General features: G+C 35.7%; 1 protein-coding gene across 3 annotated transcripts in view; it reads left to right on the forward strand.

Moving 5' to 3' along the window:
- Positions 1-24,163, forward strand: part of RFX3 (regulatory factor X3) — a 311,489-nt gene that overhangs the window by 28,954 nt on the left and 258,372 nt on the right. Inside the window, exon 2 of one of the 3 annotated variants that reach the window (XM_025360417.1) lies at positions 5,331-5,398. The exons of the other annotated variants lie outside the window; for them this stretch is intronic. The gene's annotated coding sequence lies outside the window, so the exon portion shown is untranslated. The remainder of the gene's footprint in view (positions 1-5,330; positions 5,399-24,163) is intronic. 3 annotated transcript variants of the gene reach the window in all.

Below are 24,163 nucleotides of genomic sequence, written 5' to 3' on the forward strand. Positions count from 1 at the left end.
GTAGAGATGTAGAACATAATTGTACCTTTTATGCTTAATTGCATATTATGTCTAGCTCAGTGAAGATTCATACATTAGCTTCATAAATTTTCTTGCTACATAGAATTCTTTTTTCCTAAAAATGGAGAAGTTCTTGCTTTATGGTTATCTTTTTTCCTTGATATTCTGAGCAGTTTGAATGGTTGAATAGGGGAAAGTATTTTATATATACATATACATTAATATACATACATATGTAAATATACATACACATGTGAAATAGTGTGGACTTTTCAGGTCAATTTAAAGTTGGAGTTCTTCATATTGATACAATTACTAGGTGAGAAAAACTAATTAAACTACCAAACTTTTGCAGATTCTCACTATTGGTATGGCCTTTTAACACCAAAATCTTTTATGCAAACTGTACACTATATATAAATGCTTCTCAAAGTGTGAATGGAAGACCCCTGGAGGCCCTTTTTCAATTCCCTCTCTGTGTGAGGCTGCATTTTCTTCATAACTTCCGATAAAACACCAGATTGAGTGCAGAACCAGATGTGAGAATCTGCCTTCTGTTAAGCAAGACATTAATGGACTTTATAAAAACGTAAACCAGTTCCATACTTATCAGATTTTTTTATTTGGAAAATTTAGATTTATTTTATAATTTAAAAATTATTAACATAAAATGATTATTATTTTAAATTAATGAATATTATATTTCTCCATTTTATTTTCTAATAGGATGAGTATAGATAGATACAACTATGATTTTCTGAAGCCTTACCAGCTGGAGAGAGCCACTGTTGCTCATCTCTTCTTAATTCTGCATTCAGAATGTCACATTTCTAGGTTGAAAAGTAGCCATTCCAGAATTATACACACCATGGAAATTAGTAGAAATCACAAATCTGACTTTTTTTGGTAGGGAGTTAAAGAGTGGAAAAGGGAGAGGGAAAAGGGGAAGAGTTGGTTTTAAACATTTATCAGTACATTACTGAATATAACACATCCCAACAAAAGTTCTTTGGGATTCTCAAAAAATTTAAGATCTGAAGGGGTTCCAGGTCAACAACTCTGCTTATCACAGAACTGCTGCTTGTTACTATACTATGCAAATTTAACACCAGAGTCTATGCAAATATATGATTGAGGCAGAATTTTCAGCCAGGTACTCTTGTCTGTAGAGTCACTTTACCAGTCTTTTTTTCTCTAGTGTCTTCCAACAAGATTAACTCCACAAAGTGATTTGAAGTCAAAAGATATGTGATATCTTTTGTGGCTCTCATCATACTAAGTACATAGGTTAATTACTTGTTGACTGGTTCGAGACTGTTGGTATTATGGGCATATAGAAAAATGGAAAGAAAAAGGGTTATGGGCTTGAGTGGTTAGGGAAACCTTCAGAGATGAGTTAAAGCAGGGCATGGATCTTAAAAGGTTGTTTTAGAGGTATACTGGCTGTGGGGAAGAGGTTAAGCACGTGATGGCATAGAGGCAAGTGTGATTTTGGTATAAAGAGTTTGAAGAGTTTGTTGGGAAATTGTGAAGCAGATGGACTGGAAAGGAAAAGGCTTAGGATTTGGACCTTAACTAAGTTTATAGGATAACTAGCCTCTGTGTGTGTGTGTGTGTGTGTGTGTGTGTGTGTGTGTGTGTCTATATATATATATATATATATTTTTTTTTTTTTGAGATGGAGTCTCGCTCTGTCACCCAGGCTGGAGTACAGTGGTGCCATCTCGGCTCACTGCAAGCTCCGCCTCCTGGGTTCACACCATTCTCCTGCCTCAGCCTCCTGGGTAGCTGGGACTGCAGGTGCCCGCCACCACGCCCAGCTAATTTTTTGTATTTTTAGTAGAGACGGGGTTTCACTATGTTAGCCAGGTTGGTCTTGATCTCCTGACCTCGTGATCCACCCGCCTCGGCCTCCCAAAGTGCTGGGATTACAGGCGTGAGCCACCGCGCCCGGCCCATTGTATATTTTTTAAACGTAGATCACATGTTAAGATGAAAGTGGCCCTTTAGGGAGACTAATCTGACAGGTCTGTGTAGTATAGATAGCAGAGTGTATCTGAAGTCAGGGAAACCTGTCAATCATCTGAAAGGAAGCATAGAGTATAGAACTTGGGCTTTTAATTCAGAAAGACTTTGGTTGAAATCCTTTTTCTGCTAGTCTTTTACTTTCAGTTCATGGATAAGATGTAGATAACAACTAGCCAGTGGGGTTGTAAATATTACTAAGGGTGTGAAAGAGCCTAATACAGGTTAGATGTCTGGCACCATGCTAGGACCCTCAGTAAGTTATTATCAATACAACATTTATGACTACTACTTCTACTACTATAATAATAATATTATTATTATTTGATGGATTATAATGAAGATTCAGGCTGGGGAACCATCCTTGGAAATAGGATGTGTGGGAATCAGTCCCACCCCAACACCAGTAAGAGCAAGAATACAAATGAAACCTCACTCATTATATTTCTACATACTTAAATGTTGCGTGTCAGTAAAGAAATGGTTAAATCAAACATCCTGTGACCTCCTAACATGACCAGAAGCAGCTTTATAATGACATAAATAACCACTTAGAATTCTCAGATTTTTTTAGCAGTTCTGTTCTAGAGCATAGTGGCAAAGGGAGAGCTGAGTCTGTCACCTGTCTGTGTCCTGCAGTCTACCTCCATTTTTCATATCCTGGGCTCTTTGCCATAGCATGCCCACAAGATCCTCCTGCAAGCAACGTTGCCCCACCCCTTGCAAGCTATCTGTTGACAACCCCGTATGCCTAGAGTTGAGTATGCCTGAATCTCCTTCTGTCATGGGGAGTGTAGTCCAGAACTTTGCATGGGAATTTGGGGTACTGGGAATGTGCTGAAGTAGAGTCTGAAGGATTCAAGGAGCGTGGCCCTGGGCTGTGCAGACTTCTTGCCTCCTGAGGAGGTACCGGGCCAGAGGGCCAAAGCAAGCTCTCTAAAGTGTGTGGCCCAAGGGCAATGGCCCGTCTCGCCTGAGTCTCAGGGTTGTGCTGGAAGGGACATCTGACATGAGTGACAAATGAACATGGCTTATTTACTGTTAGTTATGGGGTATGAGAAAGTGCGAGTGAAAAAAAATGAAAGATCACTGGGTTTCAGGAGAATGATGGAGCCACTGAGAAAGTAAGACAGTATTTGGGAGTCGGTAAAATGGGACCTGAATGTAGAATAGCCATGTTTTGCTCACCATTATATCCTCCAGCACCTAATTACCTCCTAGCACATTGCCAAACATCTAGTATTGACTCAATAAATTTTGAAGGACAGGATAGATACTTTGAATAGCTGTGCCAGAGATGAAAATAAAGTCATTGTAGAATATAGAAAGAAGGAAAATAAGGTCTTGTGGGTGAGGCCAATGTAGCACTTTGGATGTGAGGTAGATAGCATTGATTAGCATAGTCATCTGTAAACTATTAGTGTGGGGGGACTGTATTATATATTTAATTTTTGTATGTGTGATACCAAACAGCTGGTCTTTCTTGAATACTTGAATACTATACAAGAAGGAACTTTTTTTTTTTTTTTTTTTTGAGACGGAGTCTCTCTCTGTCGCCCATTCTGGAGTGCAGTGGCGTGATCTGGGCTCACTGCAAGCTGTGCGTCCTGGGTTCACGCCATTGTCCTGCCTCAGCCTCCCGAGTAGCTGGGACCACAGGCGCCCGCCACCACACCCGGCTAATTTTTTTTTATTTTTAGTAGAGATGGGGTTTCACCGTGTTAGCCAGGGTGGTCTTGATCTCCTGACCTCATGATCCACCCGCCTCGGCCTCCCAAAGTGCTGGGATTACAGGCGTGAGCCACCGTGCCCGGCCAAGAAGGAACTTTTAAGAAATGAATTGGATTTTCAAGTTATGATGAATGACAAAAATTAGTATCATCAGTAAACTGGTGTAACTGAGGAAGTTGTAATCATAAAAAACAGGGAGATCCTGAACAATTGTGGTTTTTGCTCACAATGAGATAGGAAACAGTGAAAGATACGTTCAAAGAATAGGTTTTATTTGTAATCAATTTGGAAAGAAGTAAAGGACACAGATGACTGTAGACTGGCCTGACTTTTTCACTTGATATTTACAAGGTATACATAGGGAAAGGTAGTAGGAGAAAAGGATTATAATTAATGGAGTAAGTTGAATTTTATAAACATTTAACTGCAGATATGTTAGACTCATGTTGCTCAAAATTGTTAAGAAGTATTTTGTAGTCGCTTAGTTAGTCATGTATGTGTACTACAAATAAGGCCTCATGTCAGAAAATATTTTTATAATGAGAGTAAAGTAAGAAAATATAATAATATGGTTAAAATTGCCAAGTTCTTTTTGAGAATCCAAGTGTGTTGATTATTGTAGATTATTGCATTTTTGATGTATCTGGTTTGTTATCACCTAAATACACAGCAAACACCTGTGATTGTTTTAGTGATCCTTGTCTTGTCTTCTTCAAGTAATCCCAAATATGTGTATTTAGACTGTTGCCTATTCATATATACTCAGCTGTGCCTGTTTGCTTTGTTACTTTTCTGTGTCTAATGGAGCAATATAAAAATTGATGGCAACTGTCACTTAATGTCACCTTTACCTTTAAAGAAAAAAGGTAAAGCCAGATCGTGCCAGGTAACTACGATGCTCTTTATAGTTAACTAAATTATCAGATATACTTTGTAATAAGTTGATCTCTGATATCATGGGCCAAATTTAGGGAACATATATAAATACATACATGTAAGTATGTTTGTATATCATTGCTACTCCACATTTACTTTATTAGCCAATAAAGATCATTAGTTTAAAAATAACTTGTGTATTCTCCTTCCCTGAACAAAAGATCTTTCTTTTAAAAATTTCCATAACACGAAATTATTTTTAAGGAATGAGCAAATGCATGTCAGCTGCTAAATCATTCTCACTTTTGCTTTTCTGCAAGAAATTAGCAGGGTGATTTTCAGAATCGTTTGCTGTCTCATCTTCACAGTGTAAAAGCATGTATTCTTTTAAAGAATCCTTTTTCTCAGATTTCCCCTAATTTATTTTTCTTACTATCACAATACCATGATTATTCTTTGAATTATAATTCTTTGAAAACTAAAAATTCTCTCATGTAAAATCAAAAACACTATCTTTTTTGACTAAATCACAAACATTTAAAAATATCAGTGCATTCATGTGAAGAAATACTTTTAATTTATGTAATTAATATAATACTTAGCTATAAACTTAATAATTTTAAATAGTCACATGCCTTCTACATATCAAAAAATTCATTTTTAATGTGAACTAATTGTTCTTGCTTTTAATATTTTAGGCCTCTTGGTCATTCTCGCATTTTATGGTAGAGAATACATTGAGTTTGGCTCATGGAAAGAATATGAGGTAATTTGAACACATGTTCTTTATAAATAATGAACTGTTTATATACAATACAGAGTATTTTGAGATGTCATATATGGAATCTCATATCTGGATTTTTTCAATAGTAATTTTCTTTTTTCATATTTTGATGTTTTTCCTTTCTTGATGGTTGGCAATAGTTAATATAGTGAAGAACTTTATTTTCTGTCACTACTATATATGTTTTCAAGAAAACAGTATTATTCTTTACATAGTTATGTGTTTTCAGTTCATATTTTTAAATGCTTCCGTTAACCTAGCTTTCTGTGGTGCTGTAAAAACCACAAGATAATTCCTTTCTACCTACCCAGTTCCCATACCAACCAAACCTGCCTTAGGTAGGATTAAGGTCATGCTGCATTTAAAAGTCATAACTGCCGCACAGAGTTTATAGAGGAACTATAAAGAAAGAGCACTGGAACTCCAATAATGTAAGATTTTCAGGCAGTACTCAGAGTGGTTTGAGAGCACAAATGTGAGACTCATCGGTTAGTCTTTTCCTGTCCTTTGATAACCATATGTGACCCTGCATAATGTGTGGGTTTGTCATTCTAAAATGGGAGTCAAATAAGTGTATATGCCACATATATTTTCACAGTAGTTTCATAGACTAAGCATTAAGCCTATATCAAAGTAAGTTACACTTAAAGGTAGAAAAATAATAGTTGACTTTCTGAAGTTCAGCCAATGATACAATAGCATGCTTATCAGTAGATATTAAGTATTTGTAGAGTAATTGGTTAACATACTGCTGATGTCATAATTCCCCTACTCAATAATAGTTTTGTTATGTAGGAAGATACAGCAGCTTGTTTGTGTGAACTTCTGCTTCCACTACAAACAGTGCTTTAAAGAGAGGCCTTCCACTGGCATTCAGAAAGGTGAAAAGAGCAGGAGTCAGGATGGGGTGGATAGGTGGGAAGGGTGTCAGAGGGATAGGCATAGTGTCTCTGAGTACTTGTAAGCTGTTCATCATCATTGGTCTTTGAGGTTATGTTTGCACCCAAATTACTTCCTTACCTTTCCAAAGAGTTGAAATGCAATTGCCAGCCCATTGAGGATGATCAAACATTGCTATTATAATGTTTCTTAATTTTTATAAATGAAACCTATATGATTAAAATTGGTATTATTTAAAAATAATCATGTGGTTCACTTTTTTGTAAGCATATATAATCTAGTAATTTTTAAAAAAGTGTTAATAATTTAAATACTACACTTTAATTTCTAAGTTCTAAAAATTGTGTTCATATTGTTTCAATCAAAGATGTGATGATGAAATAGAATCCATCAGTCGTCACAGAGAACAAGGTGTTCCTTATTTCAATTTGATGTATGGTCTCTGTTTTAGTAGCCATTACCATGGAGGATACTCTTTAGTTTCTTTGGGAAGATAAACACTCAATCTGCTAGTTAAGAGACAAAACTCAAGAGGAATAAGCTGAAGTTGTATCCTTCATTTCAAACTTGTGATTCTGCATAAGTCCTCTGTAAAATACATCAAAAATTACCCTACGCATTTTCTAAAATTTTATGGATATACGGTTGAAAGAGAAATTGAGTAGTTTTGTGTCTAAGGCCTTCACAACATTACTTATAGTTAGTAATTGCATTTATGTATAGAAGTTACAATTTAAGAGTTATAATAATCCTTATCATAGGTAGTATATTTAAAGGGACTTAGTACCAACTCTTTTAAGTATTTTTCCTAGGAAATAATTACAGTTTTATTATATTTCTCAAACCATTTGAGTTGTCTGTGTCAAACAAACCAGTCGGACATTCTTTTCCCTTATCAGTTTTCATGATTGAAGATATCTGACTATGGACATTGATATTATACCTAATAATTGTGAATGTTTTTATGGATTTGAAGAAAAGCATTTCCATAGTATATTTTATTAAAAGTGCTTACAAACTTATTTATCAAAAGTAGTTTAGAGGAAATTAATCAATACATGTGTTGGTGAAGTAATAGGAAATGAGCTTATCTTAAATTATCTGAGAGAAGCAATAGAGAACAATTCTATATGTGTTTCTCCTTCCCTCTTTTTCTCTTTTAATTTGATTTTTGGACCTCTTTTCATTTTGATGACATTAAACTCCTTTGTGGTATGTGAAGTAAGGAAGTATCTTGGGAACTGGAGTGGTAGGAAAAGAAGTACGTTTATTTTAAAATATTGCCTAGCATATAGAACAGTAATCATAATATGCCTCATATTTTCACGGGTCATGCTACACAAAGGTCATGCTTTACAAAGCTCTTTTGTGTGTAGCATCTTATTTAGCTTTTCCCAACAGTAAGTTATATGGGGAAGGAATTGTTTCCAAATTAAGGGTGAGGAAACCAAGACAGAAAGGTCAAGAAACACTTTTCTAGATCTTTTGACTCTTACTCTAGTATTTGTATCCACTCTATTAATAATTTTTAAATTATATTTTTAATAATTTGAAAAATTTCTACTGAAATTTTTCAGGGGACACCTTTGGAGGGATGATTGAAAGCAGAGCAGGTCCATTTTTGTCTCTTTTTAAATTAGGACTCTAGTACTTTATTGGGAGACTGTTTCAAAGCTGCTGTTCTATATTGCTTTCCTAGGTGGAAGGACTTTAAATTAGAGTAGTAAACTATACCTCTCTTTTTGTTATTGCAGTTGCTAGAAGTGATGATTAAAGTTATATGCTGCTTTTTCTAATGGCATTGTGGATCTAGAAATAAGAATTAGACTCTTGGCAGTGTCCTTTACTTTTATTGCTTTCCAACTAATATTTACTGACTTAATACTGCACACAGGATATACAAGTTACTAACCTTTTACCAGGGCCAATAACAATTGGTCTTTAAAGAGTAATATAGTTTTAAAAATATAAATGTGAAAAATTGTAAACATTAAAATAGAAACTATCCATATTAAACATAGCATGTCTTGGGCATAAAGTGACATTAGTAAGTATCATCATTCTTTATACAATTAAAATATTGCTTGAATTTCGTAACCCCAAGTCTGGTATTTAATTAAGTACATTGGTTGTTGAAAATAATTTTCATAAGCTATTGTCTGTTTATAGAACTTTGAAAATTCTAGGCCGGACGTGGTGGCTTCTGCCTGTAATCTCAGCACTTTGGGATGTCAAGGTAGAAGGATCCCTTGAGCCCAGGAATTGGAGACCAGCCTGGGCAATACAGGGAAGCCTGTCTCTATTAAAAAAAAGAAAGAAAATTCTAAGTTATGATAGGATTTATGAGTAATGGTAATAGTTTCTAGAAATGGCTCCTTCTTCATATTGTAGAATTCTAGAGTCTTTGATAATAATGAGTTCCAAAATAATGGTTTCACTTTACTCAAATGTGCATTTAAATCTTATTGTAACAGTCTATGAAATTACTTATGTGCACACAGGAAATAAACCATATCGGGGCCCATCAAAAACGTGATAACATTTAATAAGGGTTAGAAGTTAATCACACAAATTCAAAAAAATTGTTTAGACACAAATCATAGCAGTCTACAAATTGAATATGTATTAACGATTTTGTGCTTTTAGATATGAACATGACTCTGGAGTTTAATATTCAAAAGCTGGTGATTATTATTTTTCTTTAACTTGGTCATTGAGCTTTTAGTTTAGAGTACTACACTAAACACTCTGAACTGATAAAGTTTGATTACTTTGTCCATAGTTTATTCTGCGCATAAAACAGTTGGAGAGACTGAAAAGGGCAGAAAAAATGGATATTGACAGCAGTGAGAAAAGATTGGAGCCGTGGAAACTATTTCATATAGGAAAGGAGGGGAAATAAAATTAGTTTTCAAATTTATTTGTATTTCTCTTTACTCTTTGTTACAAACTGCCAGCTAAAATCGGTAAGGCAGCATAATATGTTAGAGAGCCGTAAATTGTTGCCTTGAAAGCTTTTAGAAAGGGTGATTTTTATTTGTCATAAAGAAGACAGACCCTAAGGCCGGGCGCGGTGGCTCAAGCCTGTAATCCCAGCACTTTGGGAGGCCGAGACGGGCGGATCACGAGGTCAGGAGATCGAGACCATCCTGGCTAACACGGTGAAACCCCGTCTCTATTAAGAAATACAAAAAACTAGCCGGGCGAGGTGGCGGGCGCCTGTAGTCCCAGCTACTCGGGAGGCTGAGGCCGGAGAATGGCGTGAACCCGGGAGGCGGAGCTTGCAGTGAGCTGAGATCCGGCCACTGCAGTCCAGCCTGGGTGAAAGAGTAAACTTCGTTTTCAAAAAAAAAAAAAAAAAAAAAAGAAGACAGACCCTAAAAGTTCATTGGGCTCTGGAGTAGGGTATAGAGGGATATTTGGTAGGTTATACCCCACAAAAATTTTTTAAGACCAGAATGGTTAGTAATTCATCTAAATAATATCTGTATTATTATTATTATTATTATTTTTTTTTTTAGGCGGAGTTTCGCTTTTGTTGCCCAGGCTGGGGTGCAATGGGACAATCTTGGCTTACTGCAACCTCCGCCTCCCGGGTTCAAGCGAGTCTTCTGCCTCAGCCTGCCGAGTAGCTGGGATTACAGGCATGCGCCACCATGCTTGGCTATTTTTGTATTTTTAGTGGAGACAAGGTTTCTCCATGTTGGTCAGGCTGGTCTCGATTTCCCGACTTCAGGTGATCCGCCTGCCTCGGCCTCCGAAAGTGTTGGGATTACAGGTGTGAGCCGCTGTGCCCAGCCAGCATCTATTATTGTTAAAGTCTTTACCAGGTTTAAAGTTCTTTGATTATAGTTCGGATGCTAATTGCTTGGAAATGTATTGCTATATATTTATGAATATGCTCTTATAACTAAAGATGATGCATGTAATTTTTGGAAATTTTAAATTGTTTTTCAGAGATAAACTAAGATAAAAATTACAAGTTCATTTCAAATTTGGGATTATAGAAAGAATTAAAATTCTTTTATTCTGGGAGAGATTACAAATTCCGTATTATGTACACTTTAAAAATAATTGATAACAAATACAGAGGGAAGCAAAAAAGTTATCAACAATGTGAGAATGAAGCAGCATCGTTTGGCAAAGTGGTCTAGTGTAAGCAGCTCATGGTTTTTTGAGTCAGTCAAACCTGAGTTTTACTATTGAGTCACTCACTTACTAATTCAATATTTTTATGTAATGTGAGGACATTAATTGTTACCCTGAAGACTTGTGAAAATTACATAAAGGACTTATGCAAAGTGCGTAATCCAGTGCCTGGCACAGAACAGTGCTTCAGAAGTAATAGTTTCATTCATTTCTTATGTAAATGTGAAAGTTTATTCAGTAGATTGGATTAGGAAAAACTAATAGAACAGGGAGGTGATATAGGGGCAGATTTAACTCCAGTCATTTCCAAGGGGAAATGGTATTCAGTATGTTTTTTATTTTTATTTTTTGCATTTACTATTAATTTAATTAATTTTGTTTTGAGACAGGCTCTTGCTCTGTTTCCCAGGCTGGAGTGCGGTGATACCTTCATAGTTCACTGAAGCCTTGAACTCCCTGGCTCCAGCAGCCCTCCTGCTTCAGCCTCCTGCCTTAGCCTCCCAAGTAGCTAGGACTAGAGGTGTGTCACCATGCCCAGTTTTTTTTTTGTTTTGTAGAGAGGAGGGGGTCTCCCTGTTTTGCTCAGGCTGGTCTTGAACTCCTGGCCTGAAGTGAGCCTTCCTTTTTGGTCTCCCAAAGGGTTAGGATTACAAGTGTGAGCCTCTGCACCCAGCCTTTGTGTACTATTTAACTGCCCAAAGTTTACTATATTCTGTGGTAGGCAACAAAAACTTAATTGGTTTATTACCTTAGGGAGAAACCAGTTTTGGTCCTACTTTGATTAAAAATCTTCAAAAACTTGATCTCCTTTTAGTAAGAAAGCTACATAGAGTTGTAAGTAGAAAACCACATGTGAAGTAGAAAATAGTAAATGTTTTCAAATACTAACTTTTGGAGAAACTCCCATCTATCAAAAGGAAGTAAATGTGTACTTAAGAGTTCAGTGTGGCAGATACATTATTTTCTTGCAATTTATGGTTAGTCAACTCTCATTTTGTTTTATTTTGATTAGCTAGTTATCTTAGGTCCCTCTGACCACTACTCATCCCTACCCACCTCCTGCTCTGTAAGTCTGCTGACTCCTTTAGCTACCTTGCATTGTCTTGTATTTCATACACTAGCTAGCTACCATTTCATAACAATAACTAATATTTATTAAGTGCTAGTTGTGTGCCAGGCACTGGGGTAAGCACCTTATATAAACTCATTTAATTTTTACTTGCTGTCTCCGAGGGAAGTAGGTGATCTTTTCTATTCATTTCTGAAATTCAGAGGTTTTGAAGATGTTTCCCTATGTTTATAGCAAACTAATTTGGCTAAAAAACCTGAACTAAGTGAGATGAAGCTACATAAGGGTCTTTATGTATCCTACATCTGGAACATTATTTTAATTTTTTGCTACAGAAACATTAGTGTGTATGATTATGAGTTGCTGCCCTGTATTCACCTGGGATGTTATATATATTTGGTATTACTTTACAAAATTCAAAAAATTTTGAGTTGTGTAATATATCTGGCCCATATATTTAGAGTAGCGGGTGGTGAACCTATTTCATTACTCCATTTTGTAGATAAGAAGGCTGATACTAGAAGACATTAGGTAAGTTGCCAGGTTTATAAATAGTATGTTAAGATATCAAGTAATTTACTCAGGTGATGCATGTATAAAATCAGACTCAAACCCAGCAGTTGACTCCAGAAACTGTACTCTAAAACCACGGTGTTGCCACGGCAAGATTGGCACTGGTATGTATGTCTTCAATTGACACAGTTGCTGATCTTTACTAATAGAGGAAAGCATATACCTGGATATTTATAATCTGGATTTGAATGTGAATTATTGTGCTTTTATAAGTATCTTAGGTATCAATGTGTCTGATTATAGAGTTCCCCTAAGTATAACAGAGCCTGGCCACTATGGCCTGTCTTAGGGTAGAGGTAGAATCTAGTTTCTCTGTTGTCACTTCTTTTTCCTCCTTTGTATTATCTGTGTCTCATTCAGTGCCATAAATTGCATATTTTGATTTTATTCAACAAATATTTATTTAATACCTGTTACGCAGTAGGCTGGAAATACAACATTGAGCAAGAAAATGGTACTTGTCTTAACAGGGACACTATTGTTACTATAGATTAGACATATCTTGGTGGGGTACCCCATGTTGCAGCATATTTGGCATCTCTGGGCCAAAATGGCATTAGAATCACTCCCCTCCCCGCATCATTGGGACAACTAAAATGACCCTAAACATTTCCCAGAGTCTCCTGTTCAGGGATCAGGTAGTGGTGTATCTGAGTGATACTCAGCCTCAGCCCTGAGAGTAGTAGCTGCCCACTTGCCTGCCTATCCACTGTCCAAGTGGAATAATTGATTTTAAGTATTTCTTTTGCTAAATCCTGGCATAATACAAAATAAACAGCTGAGAGATCTAGGAAGCAAATAGCTAAACTGCTTATACTCTCGGTACAATGGCTAAACTCAAAAGCAAGATTGGTTGTGGATAGACTACCCATGGCTAATTGAGAATTCCCATTGTACTGTGTAAATAATAAGCATAAGTTAATAAGCTCCCAAGTGGACATACCAAGTGATGTTGGATTTTTTTCATTATAGAATCAAGGTCTCTAGGCCCTTACATATGCAAGTTATTCAAAGACATATAATATAGCACACTTACACTAAGTGTATCTTGTAACACTTATACATATCTGTTTCACTTTTCATTTTTAAGTTACATTTTAAAATAAATTCCCAATTCTAATACATGTGAATAGAAACAACTATGAAGGTTTTATGATTTTGAATCCATCATTTGAAAAAGGAATAAAATGTAAATCTTCATTGAGTATCCACATAAGCTGCTTTTTGGGCAATATTTTATGTTAAATGTAATTAACATTCAAAGTTCACAGAACCTGTCCATGCTTATGACAGTTGACATTATTTTAAGTGAAAATGATTTTATTAAATTACAATTACGAAAGTTGTATATGCTTAATGGGAAACATTCAGAAAATATACAAATGTACAAAGAAAGTAAAAATATATATATTCTTCTGCTCACAGATGACTACGTATCTGCTTGCAGCATTACTGTCATGTCTTCTCGGGATTTCTCTGTGAGTGCATATGGGCTCACCCTGGCAGTCTTGGTGTGCTTCTGCTTGTGTGTGTATGCACTCTTTTCTCCTACAAATGAAAGTTTGTGCACTTTATTATGAAAATTGGGTCATACCGTTTGTTTTTTACTTTCACACTCATATTTTGAACATCTTTTCATGGTAATGAATAAAATTTTATATCTCTGTTAGCATCGTATGTATGTATCATGTATTTAAACAATTCTGTACCTAGACATTTGGGTGGTATCCTATACAGTATTTTGGCATGTATGTGCATCTTTGTGTAGCTGTCCAATTATTTTCTTTATATGAATTCCTAGGAATGGAATTGCTGAGTAAATGCTGGGTACATTTAGAATATTTTTTGTCAATTATCAGATTGTTCTCTAGAAAGGTTGTACCATTTCATATGCCAAGCAGTAATGCTTTGATGTTTTGTTTCTTTGTTTACTCTGACACTGGATATAATCAGTCTTTATATTTATTTATTTTTTATTTTGGCAATCGCATAGTTGAAAAAAATCTCACTTGGATTCACATTTCTTCAATAACTAATGACAAAAATATAAAGAATTCGTTAGCTGTTCATATTTCTTTTGTTGAGTGTCCATTTATATCTTCCGTCTGTTTTTCTGTTGGGCAGTTTCTTTTCCTCCTCTTAAATTTCAAGATCTCTTCATATTATAGGATATGGAAATTTGTAATCCATCATGCACCTATTTTTTTATTTAAAAATAGGTTTTTTGTTTTAGTGATTTTTTGTATGCAAATTTTTTTTTTTTTGCTTTTCATTCCAGTTGATGTCCCCACATTGTAACACGATTATTATAACTCAAAATAATTCATTAGATAGGTTAAATATTAGATTTTTTTTTTAAAAAAAGGTACTTTTCAGATGGGAAACTATTTTCTTGATGCACAAGGTGAAATTGTTCATGTTAGTTAGATGTGTTTGCCATGATTACAGTTTTAATAGCTGTATATAAAAATAAGGATTGTGAGAGAGAAATTCTTTGATAATAGTTGAACAACGTTACATTAAAGCCAGATAGCCTTGGCTTTATTTGTTCTTTAATTTATCCAACAAATATTTATCAAGTGCCTATTATGCATTAGATACTAAGAATGGATTTTTCGTTTACTAGCTGTGTAACTATGAGCAGGTTACTTAAAGTAGCCAAGTGTCAGTTTCTTTATTTGTAAATGAGGGATAATACCTACCTTATTGAGTTATTGTAAGGGTTAATTATACATTACTGAAAGTAACCAACAGCACCTGACATATAATTGGACAACAATAAATTGTAGTTAGTATTATTATTCTTCATAGTAACAAAACATAATGTGATTTTAGCTTGCTATTACATATATTATTGCAAGGGTAGTAATTTAGCATATAGGGTAATTAATGATGATGATTATAATTTTATTAATAGGGAGATGGAGCCTAGCTAGGTTGATTATACTTACCATCCTGTCAGGTAAATAATATTTCCTTGTATTTGTATAGCAGTTTACAGTTTTCAAAGCTCTTGTCTTATTTATTCTACAGCATTCCTCTTAAGGCAGGCAGGGTATGTGTAATTTTTCCTGTTTTGCAATACAGCAGCTGAAGCTTAAGAGAGATTCATTGACTTGTCTAAGGTCATATGGCTTTTAAGTGATTAACAGGTTCCACTTATAATTAAGATTCCTGGTGAACCTAGATTGACTCTTTTTGTGGGAAAGAACAGAGAATAGAATCTGACTATAATTGCCCAGTCTTCAGGCTTTAGCCATTTTATAGTTTCTTGTGGTTGCATCCATTCCAGTCATCTGAACATTGGCCTGAATGTTTTAGTTGTCTATTACATTGATGACATTCATGCCCTTGTGAAGTCACTTTCCTTTCAGTTTGAGTTGGGCCTGTAGCTTGTTTTAACAAAGAGAATGCAAAGGAATTAAAGCTCTTCCAGGTCTGGGTGCAAACAGACCTAACAACTTAAGCTTTTATGTTTTTGAGAGACAGGATTATCATGTAAGAAATCTGACCATTCTCCTGGAGAGACCCAGTGGAAAAGAGGCCACGTGGAAGGGAGAATTTCTGAGATTTCATGGAGAGTGACACTCAGCCATGCTAGTATCTTAGCTGATCTCATTTCTCATCTGCTGGCTGAAAGCAGTAGTATGAATGGCCACCAGCAAGATGAGTGTAAGAACTACCCAGCTGAGCCCTGCTCAGATTGCAGAATTATAACCAAATAAAATGGTGGTGGTTTTGTGCTGGTAAGTTTTGGGGTGGTTTGTTATACAACAATAGAAAAGCAAAAGAAACATGCGACAATATTCTTGAAAATAAAAGCTTTGCTAAAAGATGTTTACTTTTCTTGGCCTACCTTGACAGTTTTGGTCTTTCCTTGGCTTGCCAATACCAGCTAACAAAAGAGAAATAGTAATGAACAACTCTTTTCTCTTCCAGAAGCCCATGATTTTGGCCTATACTTGGGTGAATCTGAGGTAAACTCAATCTTTGTTCTGAGTCTCTTCAGAGAAATCTCAAGAGATAGGGTTGCCTCCTAAGTCAAGTGTCTGATTCTTCTTTTCTGTCGATTTCCCACTTCCAGTTTTCTGTGGTTTTAAAAAATTTCTTACTATCAGAGTATAGTTGGTTTTGGCCTCAGTCAGCCAAGTAAGACAAGATGGACTAGGCTTTCCTCCTCACTTTGACTTGTTTCTGTTGTCCCCAAAAGATTTGAGAGGCTGTTTGGGTCTGAGAGTGGCTCTGAGACCAGTAATCACCTTTGTTTTTGATGATTCACGTATTAGTTAACAGGAAAGATGTGATAAATTGTTTATGCAGTTTATTTTTTCCTGTCTCACAGATCTGTTTCACTCTCATTTAAGTACTGAAATACAGATTTTTTTCGTAACTTTCTATTAGAGATAAGAATCAGTGACCTAAAAATTTTAAGTATTTTTGAAAAAACCAAACTGAGGGTTTTTTTTTTTTTTTTTTGGGTAAGATCTTTTTGTCATGAAAATTATGAATTCAGAATATTACAGAACTTGATCAACTTCCAGGAGGGTGGAGTGAGGGCCTCGGTGAATTTGTGCTCCCTATACAACAACAAAAATATGGGTAAAATAATGAAAATCAGCCATTTTAGAATTCTGGCAATTAAGCAGGAGTGTAAATTGAAAATTATCTGTTGAAGAGAAAACTAGTGAATCTTGGGAAGACCAGTGGGATCTGTGATATTTTAACTTGGGGTTATTCTCGTCTCTCTCTCCAGCTTAGTGGTGTAGCCAAAAGCTGGCAGTATTGCAGACAATGGAGATAGCTGACCACTTTTGGATCTCCATTAAAGGCACCATCCCCAGAGCATAGTTAATATTTTGTCCCAACTTGCAGCTCCCTGGGAAAACTCTTTTTGGAGAGTGGTTGGATATTTGATTTGACTCTGAACTCAGCTCAGTTGGGGGAAGAAAAAGCTTACCCCCAGGGCATTACTGAAACAATAGCATACTTGGCAAAATGTCAACTGCCTAAGACTGTGATTTCAGTTGAGGCAAAGGAAGAAGCTGGCCAAGAATTTACAAGGAAAGTCTGGAGAACTAGCCAACTATAGGGAACTTTGGAAAGTTCTGACATATTCCTGGGTATTTAAAAGGTTGTACAAAGTGTAAGTCTGTACACATGCCCAGAAATGACCTGGGAATGGAGAATGTCAACTCTGACTGATTTTGAGGCACTGAGTAAGCAGGAAGTGAAAATCAATGCTATTTGTAAGCTTCCTGAAGTTTGAAGGTATGATTTTTCATGATTTCTTTGGCAAAGGGTAGAAGACATATAGGTAAAGCATTTAAGGAAATCTTTTAAATGATGATTGGTTGACTGCTACATTATACTGGTCCAGGTATGACTTCTAGGAAGCCAGGCTTGTAAATAAACACAAGATCCTAAAAAAAAAAAAAAAGTTCTAGTGGAGAACTTGGGGGCCACATACTACAGGTAATACAGGATCTTAAAATTAGTTCATGAAAGTACTAAATAAGCAGCATCAAGAAAAACAACACACTGATGATTAAAAAGGGGAACAATGTAGAGCAATCTGATATGAGATTTGTTAAAATATATTACCTAAAATGTTCAGTTTTCAACAAAAATTGAGAAATGCAAAGAAGCAGTAAATATGCCACACATAGAGACAAATAATAATAAAAAACTAACAAAAAAAGTCCCTGTGGGAGCCTAGATTTTAGACTTCATAGTCTTTAAGTTAGCTTTTCAAAGAACTAAATGAAACCATGTCTAAAGAATTAAAGGGAAGTATCAGAATGGTATTTCACCAGAGAAAGAATATTAATAAAGATAGAAATTATTTAAAAAGGGAATTCTGGATCTTAAAAGTATAATAACTGAAATGAAAAATTCACTAGAGGAGCTCAGCAACAGATATAAATCGGCAAATGAAGGAATCTTTTAACACAAAGTTAGGACAATAGAGATTTTTCAGTGTGAGGATCAGAAAGAAAAATGAACAGAACCTCAAAAGACTTAGGTGACTCCATCGAACGTTGTACCAACATAGGCATTATAGGATTCCGAGAAGATGAGAAAGAGGCAGAAAGAATATTTAAAAAAAATAATGGCGGAAAGCTTTCCAGATTTGCTGAAAAATATTACTCTATGCTACACATTAAAGAAGCTCACTGTAATCCAAGTTGAATAAGCCCAAAGTGATCCATACCTAGACCATCATAGTTGAATTTAAAGAAAAATCTTGAAAGTAGCAAGAGAAAAATGACTTGTTACAAGGAATCCTCAATAGGCTTAATAGCTCACTTATGAGAAACCCTGGAGGCCAGAAGTCATTTTCAACGTTGAAATAAAAAGACTGTCAACCAGTAATTCTCTGTGTAGCTAAACTGTTCTTCAAAACTGAAAGTGAAATTAAGATTTCCAAATAAACAGAAACTGAAAGGATTCTCACGAACTCGTAAGAAATGTTAAAGGGAGTCCTTCAGGTTGAAATGAAAGGACACTTGATGGTAAATTTTAATCAGTGTGAAGAAATAAAGAAAGAGGAATGGTTAAAGGTAACTACAGGCATTATGAAAGACATATATAAAAATACATATACATGCATTTTTCTCCAGTTACTTAAAACACTACTGAATAAAGCAATTCTTATGAAGTTGTATTGATGGGCTTGTGATACATAAAGATGGATTCCTTCATAGTTTTACAGATATGGTTCTCTTCTGGAATTTATAATACAACATGAATGCATCACTACCTTATAAGGCAGAGATAAGGTGCTGTTTGTCTCTGCCTCTAGTTTCTAAAATTAACTTGGTTTAATGGCATTATCTTAATGGCAGTTGTCATCACTGGGCTACCTCATCTCTTCCTCTGTTTTCAAGAACTCCATAAATACTAAACTTTGCATCAATGCTGGTAACTAGCTCCCTTACAGTGCCCTATGTTTGATGATCCTCTCTTGCCACTTAATAAGTTCAGCTTATGGATGGTGTTTATGATTATGTTCAAGATAAAGATATAATGTTTATAATCATCCGGTTATAACTGTTTACATTTGGCAATTTTCTTTCTTTCTTTCTTCTTCTTCTTTTTTTTTTTTTTTTTAAGAGACAGGGTCTCCCTCTGTTGCCCAGGCTGTAGTGCAGTGGCACAATTATAGCTCACTGCAGCCGCGATCACCTGGGCTCAAGCAGTCTTCCTGCCTCAGACTCCCGAGTAGCTGGGGCTATAGGACTGTGTCACCACACCTAGCTAATTTTTTACTTTTTGTGGAGATGGGATTGCCTCAAGTGATTCTCCCTCCTTGGCTTCCCAAAGTGCTGGGATTACAGGCATGAGCCACCATACCTGGCTGCTAGTTTGGTCATTTTCTGTTTTGCAGACATTTGGATTGATTAGGGTTCTAATGGTGTATTGTTGCAAACCTGTCTTTGATTCTTTTAAAGATTATACGGCAATATTTTGTGGTTTGGGAAAATAAGCACTGTTTTTGGAGACAAATCTGTATTCAGAGTCTTGGCTGCCACTTGTTGGCTGACTTACCTTTAGATATGTTTCTTCTGGGTCAGTAATCTCATGTATAAATTGGAGAGAGTGATACTAAACCTTTTAACTTTTATTTTAAAAGCGTCATTGATATGAGCTTCTATGAGTTTGTGTTTTGGGAAGTCTCATAACCAATGAGACAATCACAGAGTTTCCTTCTTGCAAATGGTGAAGGTAAAGAAACTTTGAAACTTCAGTGGTACTTTCATAGTCTGTATTTGACAAGGGATCTTTTCTGATGAGATTGGTTCTTGTCATTTGACTGTTAATAGAAAAAGTCAGTTAAAACAGTAGGTCGTAAAAACTGCTGCACACTTCTCACTAATGTTTTAACTTGAAATGTGCAAAATGTATAAATAGGCTGTTTTTGTGACTAGGGTCGAGGGCCTTTTTTTCAATATAGGCTTGCTGATTGCAACTGCAAGTCTTATATAAATCTATATCTATAAAAAATCATATCCAGTTTATGCTGTATTTCTTTAATATAGATTAAAAAATTGAGACACTTGCAGAGCAGTGGTTCTCAAAGTGTGGTTCCCAGCCCAGCAGCGTCAGCATCATGGGAATTTCATAGCATGCAAATTCTTTGATTTCACTGCAGACCTACTGAATCAGAAACTGTGGAAGGTGGGGCTCAGCGTTCTATTCTTGGCTTCCATGCTATATTTTGAGAAACATTATATTCTATATTTTATTATTTTTCCCAGTTTTAAAAATTTCTCTTACCTTTGCCTGTTTCAACAGCAGTGTTTTATAGTGACTTGCCTTTATCAAGTCTTTTCAATGCATTTGACTTAGTTTTTAAAGATACAAGACCTTTTATTTTTGCTTTCATGGTTTATGTGATATTTAATTAAATTAGCTAATTACAATAACAATAAAACTCCCCTGTTGAGGTTTTGGAACAAATATTGTTCTGGGTGAATATACAGCTCAGCAGTTGGGAGCAGAAGTGTTGAGGGGCATGCTAGAGAGAGTCCTGCAGGCTGTGAGTTTTCAGTATTCTGTGAGCATCTTGTCAGTATGGTTAAAGAGGAAATGAACAATGTGCGTTTACATAGCAAGCTGGGTAAGTGACGCTTGATCAAGAGAGCTTCTCATGTGTATTATTTTATATAGGCTTATAGATTTCTTGGATCCATTTATCTTTATAACCCCTAATTCAATATGCATGTTTTCGACTTTTGTTGGTCTGTAGGTAGTCTTTTTGGCTAGACCCCAGAGTTAGAAATTTGTTTTTGATGATTTTCAGATCTCTCAGGTCAGTATTGTGGAGAAATAAGAGAACCCAGTAGTTCATATGAAAAATATGTGCCTGTTATTATGACACCAAAGGGGAAACTCTGTAGCAGCTAATACTTGAAGTAGAAAACAGATGGAAATCTTCTTCTCTAGCCTGACTCCAGCTTTTGCCCTGGCTTATAGTGCCTACTTTGATTTGGGAAATCCAATTATGTGTGGAGATAATTCCACAGGTGAAGTGTTTGCCTACTATTGAGATCCTTAAGGGTTATATAAGTGGATCCAGACTCGGGCCTGCTGAATCGAAACCGTTTCTCCTCAGCAACGTTCTAAATGGAGTTTTGATTGAGCTACTTTTTTATGAGTGTTTTAATTATTAGTATATTTTTAACCACATTGCTAATCCACAAAAGGAAAGGGCCTGAATAGCCTAAGTCAACTCTGGATCATCTTGTTACTGCAATAGTTAGATCACAGTACTGCTTTGCAGCATTAATAGAAAACTATGTCATGTGCAGAAAATAACTATTGCATAGCAACGTCAGGATACTGTAACAGTTGTTCAATAAAACAGCAGTATTAGTCCCCCTGAAGTTGATTTGATATACCGAGTATTCATTCTTCACTGACACAGTAACTCAGTCATTTCACTAACAAAATAGTAGTTGCTACATATCTGATTTAACAAATAAAAGAATGTTGCTTAAATCTTTAAGATAGATTGAAGTTTTTGTTAGGGATAGGCTCAATCTGTATCTTTTGTATAGTATAAATTGTGATTCTATATTGGAATTATACTTTGCTGTCTGGAAAAGTGTTTATAAAAGTAATGAAAATTTTGGTTTCAGACAAAACAAAAATTAGACTGAAAATAATTATTACATAAATTTTGAATAACTATGAGCTAGTGACATGTATGTATTACATCCTTTTCTCATTATATCTTACTAGGTTGTGTTATCTAGATTTTATAGATTGGGAAAATTGAATTAAGAAAGAAAGTGACTTGCCCAAGGTCATTTAAGTAGTAAGTGGTGGAGCTGGGATTTGGACTGTAGTCTATTTAACACTAAAGCCCAAGCTTTTAAATACTGCTTTACACCTTAATATCCGGTGCTTTAATAGTCTTGGCCTTCTTTCAAAAACTTCCCTCTTCCTGTCAATTCTAGAGATAACATTCAATAACTTGACAACAGTGACCTTTCTAAACAAATACAGTGTGTTACAGAGCCAGATGGCCTAAGATTATATTTTATTTTTCTGGCTCAAAATAAATTGCCTGCCCTAAGACTGATAAAGTCCAAAAAAAGACCCTTGTGTGTCTCAGGACCTCATCAGGCCACATGGCCAGCCAGTGCTGTTTATCATAAGTAAGCCACGAGTAGAAAACCTTATGTCTTTATACTATAATTTAGATTAGGACCTAATGAAGGGACAAGAAGCTGGTTTACTAAATGAGATCATTCAGTAATCGCAGTGCATTTGGTAGAAAGATTCTGAGGAACTGAAGACAGAATTCTAGGCAGTACTACTGTCTGTTCTATAAATTGGATGTATGGAAAAGGCTGATTTATAATTCAACAAACTCCCAAATTAGGCATCCTTTTCCCCCCCTTGCTGGGATTTAAGGAGGATTTTTTCTAATAACTAGCCACCTTATTCTTGATCACTCAAAATCTGGGTGAGAATTTTCTTGAAAGTCTTAGACAAATATATTTTAAAAGTAATTCTATATTGGGAACATAAGTTATTGTGCCACACATAAGCATAAACAGTACTTTCATGAGTTCAGTTACACTTAATGAATTTCATGCGTAGAGAGACAAGTTTAAGCAGGGTAGGCATAGAAATGTTTCAAAGGTATGTTGAAGCCAAACTTGTAGTTGACAGATATAGTGACAAAAGAAATACTAGACTTGGAGTTAGGAGACCTCTGTTTGAGACTTGGCTTTACTACTACTCTGTAAGGATCCTTGAGCAAGTGATTTAAATTCTCCAAGACTCAGTTATTTGTAAAATGATGCCAGAATGATATTACTTGCCTTGTTTTATTGCAGGGTTGTTCTGAGGACCGTTAGGGAACAGGTGACAAAGGTACAGTGATGTACAAATGGATGCTGTTATTATGGCAGCATCTAGTATATATAAGGGTAAATGTCCTGAGCTGTGAGTAGAACAGATTTGCCTTTAGAATTGCTCTGCTGTTTAGTAATTTGGTGCTTTGGGCCAAGGCACCACAATCTTTTTGAATTTCAGTACTCTCTGTATAAAATAATCAACATCACAGAGTTGTGAGAATTACATTAATGTAGATACTATATTTAAATGTTTGTAAAATAGTGATGGGGTAGGAGTTATTATCCTGAACAGATTTCAGAAAGTTAGAAAAAAATAGCCAGAGATTTTTTATCTGTTCCCAAACATCTTAATAAAATAAATTACTCATAGAATGTTAGAATGCTGGAAGAACCTTTGAAGGTCATCTATCTTATCCTGCTCATTTTAAGACAAGGATCACCTCCTAATATTTTTATCAATTCTGCTCTGTTTATATGCATAGAGGATAACATTCTCACTAGCATCATCAATTATAAAGGATAGCAACTGTCTCTCAATCACAATAGATACAGATTTCTGAAAATGTAAAGCCATATCAGAGATGAACTCTGGAGGTAATATCAGGCTGTGAAAAGAATTTGGGCTTTGGCTGGGTGTAATCCCAGCACTTTGGGAGGCCGAGGCAGGTGGATCACGAGGTCAGGAGATTGAGACCATCCTTGCTAACACGGTGAAACCCTGTCTCTACTAAAACAAAAAAAAAATACAAAAAGTTAGCTGGGTGTGGTGGTGGGCACCTTGTAGGCCCAGCTACTCGGGAGGCCAACGCAGGAGAATGGCATGAACCCGGCAGGTAGAGCTTGCCATGAGCCAATATCGTACCACTGCACTCCAGCCTGGGTGACAGAGCAAGACTCCATCTCAAAAAAAAAAAAAAAAAAAAAAAAAAAAATCTGGGCTTTGTTGTGAAAAGTTGAGATGGAATCTTGCTCCTGTCAGTTACTAGTTTGTGACAGTGAAAAATTTACTTAGTATTTTGTGGCCACATAACTATACTGTTTTTTTTGTTGTTGTTGTTTCTGTTGTTGTTGTTTTAACCTACCACATAGGCTGTGTCTATGTCTGTACTTAAACCTGACTGGCTCTCCATTTTTATATATCATTCTTTGGATCTGAGATGTGTTTGATTTTTATATTACTTATAC

Source organism: Theropithecus gelada, chromosome 15, assembly GCF_003255815.1.
Source record: "Theropithecus gelada isolate Dixy chromosome 15, Tgel_1.0, whole genome shotgun sequence".
Classification (NCBI taxonomy): Eukaryota; Metazoa; Chordata; class Mammalia; order Primates; family Cercopithecidae; genus Theropithecus; species Theropithecus gelada.